Source organism: Brienomyrus brachyistius, chromosome 17 (assembly GCF_023856365.1).
Source record: "Brienomyrus brachyistius isolate T26 chromosome 17, BBRACH_0.4, whole genome shotgun sequence".
Classification (NCBI taxonomy): Eukaryota; Metazoa; Chordata; class Actinopteri; order Osteoglossiformes; family Mormyridae; genus Brienomyrus; species Brienomyrus brachyistius.
This window is the reverse complement of record NC_064549.1, coordinates 19186554-19200146: the sequence shown is the minus strand read 5'-3', so window position 1 is coordinate 19200146 and position 13593 is coordinate 19186554.

Sequence of the window (13593 nt, the reverse complement as noted above, 5' to 3'; positions counted from 1 at the left end):
CAAAAGACTGATGCTGTGCTAATTGTGTTAAGAGTTTAAAAAACGTATCTGAAGTATGGTTAAGCGCTTGTTAGCGACTGAAAAAAACTGTAATGTTTGCTAAATATATGCTACCATAACGAAATAAAATGAAAACATCAGTTAGAAGTTACCAGTAGAGGGCATTTGTGTGCTATATGATGCAATGCTTTGCAGAGATCATGGAAAGAAGGCTGGTTTCTAAAGGCTGTTCTGGATATCTATCCACAACAACTCCAGAACAATGTTTTAATGCCCATATGACAATATGTAAAAATAAACAGAATATGGATTTATTGCTGACAATGTGCTTAAAGAAAGAATGAAACAGCTGTTTGAAGTGGATGTAGGTATATATAGCTTCTTTTACATTGTTAGAGCAGGTGCGTTGTACTGGCTCCAAGGTGCAAAAAAACAAGACATTTTAGAGAGATTAATGAAAATGAGGACTAATTAATAGTTATAGAAATTGCAGTATTTATGCTACAATAAAAATGCTAACTACAAAGACATAAAGTACCTTAAGTATAAATACCTTAGTATTTGTATTTTAAATTCCTCCTCTTATATTGTATTTTTTTTATTGTATTTTTTATAACTTGTAATATGCTGGTGTACTGCTGCTGGAAACTAGAATTTCCCAGAGGAACCTTCCCGAGGGATTAATAAAGTTCTTTCTTTCTTTCTTTCTTTCTTTCTTTCTTTCTTTCTTTCTATCTATCTATCTATCTATCTATCTATCTATCTATCTATCTATCTATCTATCTATCTAGTGTTCTTATCAATAATTCAAGAAACCATGCATCTTTTCTACCAGTGGGGGGGGGGGGTCTGGAGCAGGGCCTGGAGCCTATCTTAGAAGCTATAGGTAGAAGACAGAGAACAACCCAGGAGGGGGCACCATCCCATTGCAGGGCACACTCGCTAATTGATAATTCCAATTTACCTTGGCATATTTTTTAGACTGGGGGAAAGGGGACCCCATGATAACAAAGGGAGAACGTGCAAACTCCACACACATAGAGCCATGGCAGAGACTTGAAGCCTGGTCCCAGAGGTGTGAGGCAACAGCACTAACCACTGCACCCCCCCCGACCCCCCACCCCCCAAATCATTCAATAAATTTACCAGAAATTATTTTTGTAGTTGAAACTGGTGGTATACAACTCTGAAACAGAAACTTGCATGGTACAATACAAAATTCCTCAGACACATGCAGAGGAAGGTGGGCTGTAGCCTGAGCACTTCTTCCTTTTGCCCAAACTATTTGCAGTTTTTCTCAGTTGCTTTGGTGCATTTCTCACAACAGAATTAAACTTTGCACAATAGTTAGTTCAACCTTCACAACATGTAGTCATTTTGGCACAACCTTCTGGCAGTTTCATGTTCATTTCGTCCAAAGGCAAATGCCTTTGGACATGAAGCAGTTGAGCAAGTACAAATATCTAAAGAATGGTCACTTTTGACTTGCTATTCATCACTATCTCCTTGCTTTCATCATGAATGTCACAATTATTTATACTTGTACCGGCTGAATAGTCATTGTCCTTACAACTAATAGTCTTCATTTCATTGCTTGTGTCATTGCACTCAAAATTGTTGAACATCTTGTCAAACAATTTGTACACCCATTTTGAAAACATAAGAACATAAGAACATAAGAACTATACAAACGAGAGGAGGCCATTCGGCCCATCAAGCTCGCTTGGGGAGAACTAAACTAATAGCTCAGAGTCGTTAAAATCTTATCTAGCTCTGATTTAAAGGAACCCAAGGATTCAGCTTGCACTACATTATCAGGAAGGCTATTCCATACTCTGACTACACGCTGCGTAAAGAAGTGCTTCCTTAAATCCAGCTTGAAATGTTCTCCCGCTAATTTCCACCTATGGCCACGAGTTCGTGTATTTAAACTAATGCTGAAGTAACTATTTGGTTGAACAGCATCCAAACCTGTTAGAATCTTATATACCTGGATCATGTCCCCCCTCAGTCTCCTTTGCTTGAGACTGAACAGATTTAGCTCAAGTAACCGTTCCTCGTATGACATTCCTCTAAGACCAGGAATCATTTTTGTGGCCCTACGCTGCACCTTTTCTAAGGCCACAATGTCCTTTTTAAGATATGGTGACCAAACCTGCACACAATATTCTAGGTGAGGTCTCACCAAGGAATTGTATAATCTTAGCATTACCTCCCTTATACCCCAACATCCTATTGGCCTTTTTTATTGCTTCCCCACACTGGCGAGAATGGGACATGGAAGCATCAACATACACACCAAGGTCTTTCTCATGATCAGCTACCTTTATTTCAGTGACACCCATGAAATACCTGTACTTTATATTTCTGCTCCCTAGATGGAGTACCTTACATTTATCGACGTTAAATTTCATCTGCCAGGTATCGGCCCAGTCACTAATTAAATCAAGATCCCGCTGTAGCTGCTGAGCCACTAATTCAGTATCTGCTACACCACCCACCTTGGTGTCATCTGCAAATTTCACCAGTTTACTGTATATATTGGTATCCATATCATTTATGTAAATTAGGAACAATAGTGGTCCTAAAATCGAACCCTGCGGTACCCCACTATGAACGCAAGCCCACTGTGACATTGTGCCTCTTATAACTACTCGCTGTTTCCTATCTGTTAACCAGTTATCAATCCAGGTCGCTACGGTACCTAAAATACCAGTCGCTTTGAGTTTAAGTAGGAGCCTCTTGTGGGGGACAACATCAAAAGCCTTTTGGAAATCTAAGTAGATGACATCATAGGCCTTCTTATCATCAACTTCCTGAGTAGCTTCCTCAAAAAACTCCAACAGATTTGTTAAACAGGATCTACCTCTTCTAAATCCATGCTGGCTATCCCGCAAAATGTTATTGGAGTCCAGGAAATCTATCATTTTCTCTTTGATTATAGCCTCCATAACTTTACCAGTTATACAAGTTAGACTGATTGGCCTATAGTTAGACAAATTACTTCTATCCCCTTTTTTGAAAATAGGCGTTATGAAGGCGTGCTTCCAATCAGAAGGTACCACACCTTCAGATAAGGATTTTTGAAACAGTAAAGTTAAGGGTCGGCAAATAATATCCCTCATCTCTTTTAACACTATAGGTAAGATGCCATCAGGGCCCTGTGATTTATTTATTTTGAGCTTAGCTAGGCTTTGCAAAACATCTGCTTCAGTTATATATATATTAGCTATAGACAATGCTGGATAGGTAATAACTGGTAAATTACTAAGGTCCTCAACAGTGAATACCCGTGCAAAACTATCATTGAACTCATTTGCTATATCAATGTCGTTTACTATTATAAGACCCTTACTATCCTGCAGATTAGTAATTTCAGGTTTTAGAGCTCTTTTAGAGTTAAAATACTGGAAGAAACTTTTAACGTCATCCTTAGCTTCCAATGCAACCATCCTTTCGACATTTCTTTTAGCTCGTCTAATATCATTTTTTAACTCAGCCTGTAGACTTAGATATTCCTGCTTAATTCTGTCATCATCAGTTAATTTCCATTGCTGGAACAAAGCCCTTTTCCTCCTTACTTTATGCTTTATATCCCTAGTAAACCACCTAGGTTGCAATTTCCTAGATTTATTCTTGCTGGAAACAGGTATGAAGTCCTCTTGCACTTGCAATAATGTGCTTTTAAAAAATTCCCAGGCCTCTTCAACAGTTTTGTTATTTAACTCCATCCAGTTCACAGTTTCTAGTTTTAGTCTCATACACTTAAAGTCAGCCTTCCTAACATTATATATTTTTGATTTGGACTTAGCTCTTCGAACACTAAACTTAACCTCAAATTTGACCATGTTATGATCGCTACTGTCAAGTGGTTCTAAAACGTCTAATTTACCAATCCTGTCCTGGTTATTAGAGAGAACAAGATCAAGAATGGCATCTCCCCTGGTAGGGGTGTTAACAAACTGAGTAAAAAAACAATCCTGTACTAATTCCACCATCTCCAGTTTATTTTCTGAAGAGCCAGTGACAATGTCCCACTGCATTCCTGGTAGATTAAAATCACCCATAACTACCACATCATTTTTATTGCTCATAGTCCTAATCTCACTGTATAACAATCTGCTTTCCTCAGCAGCTATATTAGGTGTTCTGTAACAAACACCGACAATTAGGCTATTTGAGTTTTTAGCATCTAATTTTACCCATATTGCTTCCGTAGTTTTATTTATATCAGTAAGTTCCCTTGCCTGCAAGTTTTCCTTTACATATACTGCAACACCACCTCCCTTTTTCCCTATACGATCCTTACGGAACAACGTGTAACCATCCATATTATATTCTTGTCCATCCTTTTCACTCAACCACGTTTCAGTTATTCCTATAATATCATAAGAGTCCGATGAGATAAAAGCCTCTAAATCATGAATTTTATTCCTAATACTTCTGGCGTTTAAATACAGACAACAAAGGGTAGGCCTATTACGGTGCCCACTTACAATATGATTATTTGATTATTTGGGGCTTTCCGTTTCCCCCCACTGACATAGTTAACTAACCTCCCTGCCCCCCCAGTCCCTAGTTTAAACATTCCTCAACGACTCTACACATACGCCTCCCCAATACACTGGTTCCCCTCTGGTTCAGGTGCAAAACCCTATTTTTAAGGAGTTTCCATGAAAATCTCCATAAATTACTTTTCTCAGGTGAACCTTATCTCACACTAATGAAAATTGGTGTGTGTTACTCTTACTTGCAACCAATGAAAAGCCTCTTCTACCCAGTCACAGGTGAATCGCGTTACAGTATCCCCTACTCTACAAGTATATATATAATGTAAACCAACAGACAGGATTGGCATGAGGTGCATACTGAATCTACAAAACTGCAGAACATGGAACGTCAGCCTTGTGGAAGAGGGGTGAGGATCGGTGGAGGACGAGGACAAAACTGGGTAAGAAGAGGCCAACCAGATAGACACGTTCCTGACGAAATCAGGGCAACACTTGTGGATCATGTGATAAACCATGGCCTCACAATGGCCGAGGCTGGTCGAAGGGTGCAGCCAAATGTTGGGAGAACTACTGTCAGTTCTATTATTCAGACATTTCGTCGGGAAAACAGGTGAGCATACTGTAATGTAGTTATTCAGCACAAATTAATTTGCTCTGCACTTTCATAGTCATACAGGAGACTTGCATTAGGACATGACCTTATAGATCTTTACATATAGACGTACTGTAACTGAAGCGCAGGCTTGGCCCAGGTGTGGCATAGTGTGCTGTGGTACAATACAGTAATGCTGTAAAGAAAGGAGTTTTGAATGATAGTCCTGTAACAATTACTGTAAGCATGTTTGCGCTTATTTATGTTTGTGTTTTTTCATCTGCATCTCAAAAAGGACTGCCAGACAACCTAGAAGAGGTCCACTTTTGACTCCGCAGCAAGAGGAAAGAATTTGTGCAATGGTGGCTGCAAATAACGCTTTGAGACTGAGAGAAATACAAAGAACTGTCGTAGAAGATGACACGGAAATATTCAGTCAATATCAATTTCCACCATAGACTGAGTCCTCAGACGGAATGAAATGTCCATGAAGCAATTGTACAAAGTACCATTTGAACGGAACAGTGATCGAGTGAAGGAGCTCCGTCACCAGTATGTACAGGTAAAACATGTTTGCATATGTACCTCTGTTTACTGTAAAAGTTTAGGCCATGTACTGCACTTACATTTATTCATGTTACTGTAATCCTATTTACAATTCAAACTGTACAATCTGTTGTGCCAAATGCACCATTACAGACTTTTTTATTCTCATCCTTTGTATAGCGTATCCTGGAATTGGAGGCCAGGGAACCCCTGCACACGTTTGTATATCTTGACGAAGCGGGATTCAATCTCGCAAAAGGCAGACGGCATGGACGAAATCACATTGGAGAAAGAGCCACCATTGATGTCCCAGGCCAACGAGGAGGAAATATTACAATGTGTGCAGCCATCTCAGAAAATGGCGTTCACACCCATATTCCTCGTATTGGTGCATACAATACACAACACCTGTTGGTTTTTCTGGACACTCTTTATAGGGACCTAATCCCACAAAATGAAAGGGATGATCCTGGTGACAATCGGACAATGTATGTAGTGGTTTGGGATAATGTTAGCTTCCATCACTCTGCTGTAGTCAGGCAGTGGTTTGCAGCACACGACAGGATGCTTATGGAGTTTCTTCCTCCTTATACTCCATTCCTAAATCCAATTGAGGAGTTTTTCTCTTCCTGGAGGTGGAAGGTATATGACAGGCATCCACAAACCCAAATGACCCTGCTAGCAGCTATGGATGCAGCTTGTGATGACATCACAGCAGAGTCCTGCAGAGGGTGGATTCGACACTCCAGAAGATACTTTCCCCGATGCATCGATAGAGCTGACATTCGCTGTGACGTTGATGCAAATATGTGGGCAGACAGACGGGAGCGTCTAGATATCAATGATTGATATGCAGCAGTGTCTGTTTTTCAGTTTTTTTTGTTTCATAACTACTGCAGTAAGGTTTACTGTCTAAGTGAGTTTATGTTTGCTGTAAAATGTTTGATTTACTGTATTTCCCCAGTTGCACAATGCTGTGAACAGTTTCAATTAAATATTATCAAGAGTGCATATGAAGTGTCTTGATTTTCCTTTACAATTTATGGTTTTCAACATGCCATGCATGTTGTCCAGACTTGACATGTCATTGGGAAGCACCTACAAAGAAATCCGTCACAATGAGAACATGTTCAAACCATTTGATTTTGTGACCAAAGGTGCTGGTGTAATGACTTGTAATTGTGACAGCCCTGACACTTTGATTGATATACGTACTTGCTTTTGATGAATATATTACCTGTTTTGATTAAGGGACTTGCTTTTGAACCATTGACTACTTATTTTGAGCAACTGACTTGCCTTTTTGATGAAGTGACTCACTTTTGCAAATTATCCACCATGTTTTGCAGTTTGCACTAATTGTTTTGAGAAGAGCCTTAGTAGTGGTGCAGAGATCAATTCTGTTGTGAGAAATGCACCAAAGCAACTGAGAAAAACTGTAAAATGTCTCCCTTCAAAGCTACTCAGTGCACCCCCACACCCAGGTTCACAGTTTTTACTGTTGCATTAATGACTTTGAAACATGAAAGTCTCTGAATGGCTTTTTCCTTTAAGGTTATATTGTAAACACAGCTTGCCATCAGACGCTTTTTAAAAGTTTGTTATTACTTTTTGCAATATTGAAAACATGCATACTGATAATACTGACTGGAGGCAGCTTCCTGAGAAGCAAGACCTAAATTTATGTATCTTTTATGTGAAATGCACTGTACCCATAAATATGATTTATATGTCCACAGGCCACAAGAGATGGTGCCCTTCCTCAATGCTCATTTACTGTAACAAATATTACATATTACTAATACTTATATGTTATATGATTTCATGCAATCTAAATAATTTTCAGTATTGTGTATGCCTTAAGTTTTCTTTTGCCAAGCTCCAAAAATTCTATTTAAAATTCCAATTTTCAAATAACTAAAATCACAAATATCCATCCATCCATCCACATGCAAACTCCTTCTCCATATCAGTTTAAAAAAAAAAAATAATAAATAAAAAATAAAGTTTAATAATCACAGGCTGACCATTAAATCTCCCAAGAACACAAAACAACGACAAAAAAAAATAAATATCAAGCACACCTTCTCCCCCAAAGAAAATACTGAATCACACTTGTTTGGTTAAGTTTACTAACAGTCGAATTCCGGACGAGCCCCCAAATATAGCCCTCTTACAGTATGTCCCGTGTACTCATCCAATGGTATGGGAGTGGCACCAGCAAGAGCATTTAAATAACTAGACTAGCTCAATCTAGGGTTTACTATATTTACAAAAAAATAAAATACGCCTGTAGATCCAGAAAACAGCCTGCTACTCCCCGGCACCAATGGACTCACCCCTTCTCCTACATTCTTCATAAAACTGGCACAACGTAGAGGCGTAAAGCAAAACTGCAGGTTAATAGCATCCTGGTAACTACCGGCAAGCTAAAAACTGAGAGGTACACCAATAAACAACTTACTACTTTTTTCTTACATGTACAACTAGACTGGCCAAAATCAAACATAAAGCTCAGCTTTCTGTTACTGCATAATTTATTACACAAACATAAGAGTAACAAAGAAGAAATGATAAAACCCAACTGAAAGTTGACGAAGTTGGTCACTTCGTATGTGCTCAACCGACTAACAGTCTAGGCAGGTGCTGTTGCATTGGTTCATATTGGAGCTCGTTTCAAAAACGAGAAAGACCAAAAAATAAAAATAAATATTAAAAAAAAAAGCAACCCAACCGCTTACTCACAGTCCCGTCGACCTGTTGAGCGTCTCCCTCCAGCGATATTCACTCCTCCAAAAGTCCCATCAACAATCAAAAGAAGTGTTCAAATGTTTCTCAGATTTTAGACTCTTCAAAATATATATGTATAAATATAAAAGAAAATTTATGATATGGACCAATGTTTTGTGTATGACTGCTTCTCAATTTTTAGTTCAAGTATGGCTGCAGAGTAGTAAATTGACATTAAGGACCTTTTTGTACATTTCTATTAGCTGCTTTCAGGTGTACTTTCATCATACGCTTACCTTCTTTGCTATATCCATTTCTACCTACTTTTGCTTTCACACAAAAGAAACGTTGTTGTAAAATATGTGAATATTATCACCTATATACAAAGAAGAAAAAAACTATGCCACTTTTACCTGTAGTTGACTTACTTCAAGGCTGATTGATTTCTAATTTGCACAGCTCAAAATGTAGTTACTGATCACATAGGTATGGAGGAGTGCAGATGGTAGTAAAACTGCATTAACTATTAAACCAAAAGAAAAACCATCTCTAGTTGAGGAAATACCTTGATATGTGAATTCTATGCATGTCTGCTTGCTATGTTTCCAGAGTCCACTATCACTGATTTCCAGTGTGCCATTTAGAACATATAGGGGTGATACATCATGTATTACCAAAATCCAATTAGCTCTGAAGATACCAAGGGTAACCTTAAATGAGAAGGTCACTCACCACACGAGGAAGGTTAACCTCCATTTGGAACCCCATTTAAATATGTACCCTTTTACACTGACTCTCCGTGAAGTTCCATACTTATTTTTCATATATATTTTCACACTCTCCAGCTATATTACTGTCTTATTTCAAAGAAAACAGTATAGCTGTACAGTACTTTTGTTATTTGTCTGAATTTCATGCTCCATGAACAATTTTTCACCTTTATTCATCCATCCATGCATCCATATTCCATATTCTGGTGTTAATGTACCATACACAGCTGTCAGAAATATTCCAGCTGTGTTTTTTGAAGTTTTTTTTGCTGTACAAATGCTATATAAATTGTTTTACTTTTTTCAAAATTACACTGCTCCTATTGACTGTTACTCCCCAGAAACTAGCTATGAAAACTAACAAAACACTAAAGGACATTGTTATTACATACATATTCATGTGTGCGTGTGTCTCTGTCTTAGTTTAACAATAGTGCAGCAATTCATTCAACTTACTAAGCTGTATTAAGAGTTAATGAACAGCTAGAGTGGAGTGTGTGAGGAAATCATTGTTAACGTTATACTCATTATAATACACATTAATCAAGAGACATTCTACTGGTTCTCTCTCATCTACCAAGAATACAGAATGATAACAGCAAGTCCTCCCTTGTTTACAAAGTGATACCTAACTCGCATTTATTACTTCAGTGATGTTTTTAACAGTGTCTTAAATTCTGCATAAAAACAGCAATTTCTTTTAAAGATGTGTCACACAGGATTTTTTTTTTTTAAACTTAAGTATGCTGAGCAGTATTGTTCTTGATCCTGCCATCTGACAAGGAGATGGTAGGATGATAGGTAAGAAGTAAGCAGTTTCTACTGAGAAATGCTTATGCGCATGAAGATGTTTATCACATAGAAAGAGAGTCACAGGATGTGGAAATCTTATGAAAGGACCACACAACTCATTCCTGTTGGAACCTCCATAGTGCAATGTGATTCATTACTAAGCAGTAAGGGATTTAATTAATGAAAGTATTAGATATAGGCTCTGGACTCCCGTGACACTGATTAGGAAATTGGATGGATGGAAAGTAATAGATAAGAAATTTACATATAACACATTGATTAAACCAATGAAAATACAACAGTCTTAAGCAATGTTGTGACACATTTCTCCTGCGATCTGTGTCACAGTAATCCTGCGGTTTGTACACCGTATGCATCAGACAGAATAGCCTTCACTCACAACGATGAGTCTTGGCTGCTCAGTACCCTGTCAGTGATTTATGGTTCTTCCCTCTTCAGACCACTCTCAGTAGATATTCATCACGATTCTCTAAAAATGATTCTCTCTATTTTTGCTTATCCATAAACCTTAATTATGTCCGATCTCATAGGCTACCTGAGTAAACACACAGTTTTTAACTGATCATTAGATTTTTTTGAAGGAAAATAATTTACCAACACACATATCACCTATGTAAGAAAGTAACGGTACTCCTAAAGTAGTGATTCATTTTCCACACCGGCCAGTTTAAATTGTCATACATTTACATCGATTTTTACCCGATTCGCAATTCATCGTTACATGCCTAATGGTCGACAAGGGTTGCATGAATTTCACTGGACAAATTTGGTCTTCTTCTTTGTTCTCTCCCTCCACCAAGTCTACCTCTACCTCAACCTCTTCCTTGACCTCTGCCTCCACCAGCTTCTCCACCATGGATGCCTCCTCTCATTCTCACTCTTCTGCTTCCTCTCATGTCCTCCATGTTTGTTGATGACAGGTTAACTCAGCTGTTCCCTTTTATAGTGCCTAAACCTGATTTGCATGTTTATAATTGAGCACCTAAGTGTTTGTACACCTGGTGGTTATATTTAACCAAATAATTCATAAGAACATAAGAACATAAGAACATAAGAACTATACAAACGAGAGGATGCCATTCGGCCCATCAAGCTCGCTTGGGGAGAACTAAACTAATAGCTCAGAGTCGTTAAAATCTTATCTAGCTCTGATTTAAAGGAACCCAAGGATTCAGCTTGCACTACATTATCAGGAAGGCTATTCCATACTCTGACTACACGCTGCGTAAAGAAGTGCTTCCTTAAATCCAGCTTGAAATGTTCTCCCGCTAATTTCCACCTATGGCCACGAGTTCGTGTATTTAAACTAATGCTGAAGTAACTATTTGGTTGAACAGCATCCAAACCTGTTAGAATCTTATATACCTGGATCATGTCCCCCCTCAATCTCCTTTGCTTGAGACTGAACAGATTTAGCTCAAGTAACCGTTCCTCGTATGACATTCCTCTAAGACCAGGAATCATTTTTGTGGCCCTACGCTGCACCTTTTCTAAGGCCACAATGTCCTTTTTAAGATATGGTGACCAAACCTGCACACAATATTCTAGGTGAGGTCTCACCAAGGAATTGTATAATCTTAGCATTACCTCCCTTGACTTAAACTCCACACACCTGGAGATATACCCCAACATCCTATTGGCCTTTTTTATTGCTTCCCCACACTGGCGAGAATGGGACATGGAAGCATCAACATACACACCAAGGTCTTTCTCATGATCAGCTACCTTTATTTCAGTGACACCCATGAAATACCTGTACTTTATATTTCTGCTCCCTAGATGGAGTACCTTACATTTATCGACGTTAAATTTCATCTGCCAGGTATCGGCCCAGTCACTAATTAAATCAAGATCCCGCTGTAGCTGCTGAGCCACTAATTCAGTATCTGCTACACCACCCACCTTGGTGTCATCTGCAAATTTCACCAGTTTACTGTATATATTGGTATCCATATCATTTATGTAAATTAGGAACAATAGTGGTCCTAAAATCAAACCCTGCGGTACCCCACTATGAACGCAAGCCCACTGTGACATTGTGCCTCTTATAACTACTCGCTGTTTCCTATCTGTTAACCAGTTATCAATCCAGGTCGCTACGGTACCTAAAATACCAGTCGCTTTGAGTTTAAGTAGGAGCCTCTTGTGGGGGACAACATCAAAAGCCTTTTGGAAATCTAAGTAGATGACATCATAGGCCTTCTTATCATCAACTTCCTGAGTAGCTTCCTCAAAAAACTCCAACAGATTTGTTAAACAGGATCTACCTCTTCTAAATCCATGCTGGCTATCCCGCAAAATGTTATTGGAGTGTGTATGTATGAGTGTGATTATTTGAAAGCCAGTGCTTACAGTTTTTTCTGATGGCTTAAACCCTAACTGTGATTGTTATAGCACAATTTCTAAAACTATTAATACTTATTGCAAAACCACTCACTGAGTTTGCAAAACTAAAAGCACAAACATTGCTTTGCACTCAGTTTGCAATTTTGTAACACACACTTTGCAGAACTGTATGCACAATTTACTGCACAACACTCTTTTTGCAGAACTTTAAACACAACTCACTGCTTACACTCAATTACCAAATTTCCAACACACTCCTAGCAAAATTATGCACATGTATGGCTATCATTAACACTATTTTGCCAACTGTCTGGCACAGTTTCACATGTGAAAACTGTTTTAGATAATTAGTTCACTTTGCAATCAGCCTAAGCACTATAAATAAGCCACAGGTAAGCTGTCTATGTGGAGTACAATGGAAGGAGCAGTAAGAGTGAGAAGAGTGAGAATCAGAGGAGGCCAAGGAGGCCGAGGGAGAGGATGTGGAGGTGAAGAAGTTGGAGGAAGAGGATGTGGAGGTGAAGAAGCGAGAGGGTTAGAGGAAGTTAGAGGAAGAGGACAAGGAGGAGCAAGAAGAGGACGAGGAGGGGAAAGAGGAAGGGTAAGAGTAAGAAATAGAATAACTGATGACATCAGAGCTACAATAGTGGACCATGTCATCAATCATGGGATGACCCTGAGGGAAGCTGGCCAACGGGTTCAGCCTAAATTGAGCCACTACACTGTGGCAAGCATCATTAGGACATTTCGAAATGAGAATCAGTAAGTACTTTGTAGCACTGCCATACTCTAATGAGAAACACAACAGTACCATACATGCAAAAAAACTGAAATTGTTACTAGAATTGCTAGACGTCCAGATGTTGGGGGCAGAGGCAGAATGTTTACTCCAGAGCAAGAGACCCATATAGTGAACATGGTGATTGCCAATAATGCAATAAGACTGCGCGAAATACAGCAGCGCATAATTGATAATGACACCATCTTTCAAAATATACACAGTGCAAGCATTTCTGCACTAAGTAGTGTACTTGCGCGCCACAGAATAAGAATGAAGCAAATTTATAGAGTTCCTTTCGAGAGAAACACAGAACGTGTAAAGCAACTGCGATATGACTATGTGCAGGTAAGCTATAGTGTCATTGGTTCTGAATTTGGAAGTGCATACTGTAGTGCTGTGCATGGGCCTGATGTGTTGCATTTGTTTTGTCTTATCCAGAGAGTGATGGAACTAGAAGCAGATGCCATGGGACATGAGCTACTTTTTGTAGATGAGGCCGGTTTT